Source organism: Cajanus cajan, chromosome 4, assembly GCF_000230855.2.
Source record: "Cajanus cajan strain Asha chromosome 4, NIPB_CcT2T_4, whole genome shotgun sequence".
In the NCBI taxonomy this organism is placed as follows: domain Eukaryota; kingdom Viridiplantae; phylum Streptophyta; class Magnoliopsida; order Fabales; family Fabaceae; genus Cajanus; species Cajanus cajan.
In genome coordinates, this window is record NC_138520.1 from 46,732,415 (window position 1) to 46,733,509 (window position 1,095).

Sequence of the window (1,095 nt, forward strand, 5' to 3'; positions counted from 1 at the left end):
GAATTGAGGAAGAAAATCACTAATTTCCAACAAGGCACTGGAGAGACTATTTATGAAGCATGGGAGCGGTTCAAAGGATATCTTCAAGCATGCCCACAACATGGCTTCAACCGTTGGCTTACCATCCAATTTTTCTTTGAAGGATTGGACCAACAAAGCACCATGATATTAGACTCAGCAGCTGGAGGATCTTTCATGGGGAAACCTATTAATGACTGCATGATTATTTTGGAAAATGTAGCCTCAAATCACAGCCAATACAGTGAAAGAGAAGTCACAGCAAGGAAAGGAACTCCGGGGCGATATGAAGTGAACAATATTGAGTTACTCTTAGCAAAATTTGATACTCTTAATCAAAGATTAGACAAGATGGAAAAAGCTAAGGTTAATTCAGTGGCTACAAATCAAGTATGTGACCTTTGTAGGGAACAAGGGCACACTGCAGTAGATTGTACCTCAATTTTTACTGGAGAAAAAGAAGATACTACTGAACAGGTGGCAGCTTCTCATAATTTCTATGACACTCCTCGAAGAGAGAAGAGTAATCCATATTCCAACACATACAACCCTGGTTGGAAGAATCATCCTAACTTTTCTTGGAAGAATAACCCAGTTCAAGGAACTAGCAATCAGCAACCTAATTTCCGTCCGTCCAATCACTTCATTAATGGGGAAGGAAATCCAGTACAGACACCCTCAATTCAACAAAGTGTTTCAAGATTAGAAAACCTTATGGAGAATTTTGTCACTAATCAAAAACAGACCAATGATTCAATGGCAAATTCTATTCAAAACCTTGCTGTCAAGGTTGAGAATATTACTCTCCACAACAAGATGCTGGAAAATCAAATTGCACAGTTGATGCCTAGTTCAAACAATTCTCCAGGTAAGTTCCCAGGTAAAACAGTTGCAAACCCAGCTGAAAATGTTAATGCTGTTACTTTAAGGAGTGGGAAGAAATTAGACAGACCTGTGTCTAATCAAAATGATAATATTGAGATTGATGAAGACGCTTCTCCTATGGTTGAAAAACCTGAAAAAGAGAGATTAGAAAAAGAAAAAGTATCTTCATCAAAGCCTCAAACTGTTTATCAC

General features: G+C 38.2%; 1 non-coding gene across 1 annotated transcript; it reads right to left on the reverse strand.

The window, feature by feature from the left end:
* Positions 1 to 107, reverse strand: LOC145957642 (small nucleolar RNA R71). The gene has a single exon (XR_014433685.1). It is a non-coding gene; the product is annotated as a small nucleolar RNA R71 (small nucleolar RNA).
* Positions 108 to 1,095: the final 988 nt, after the last annotated feature.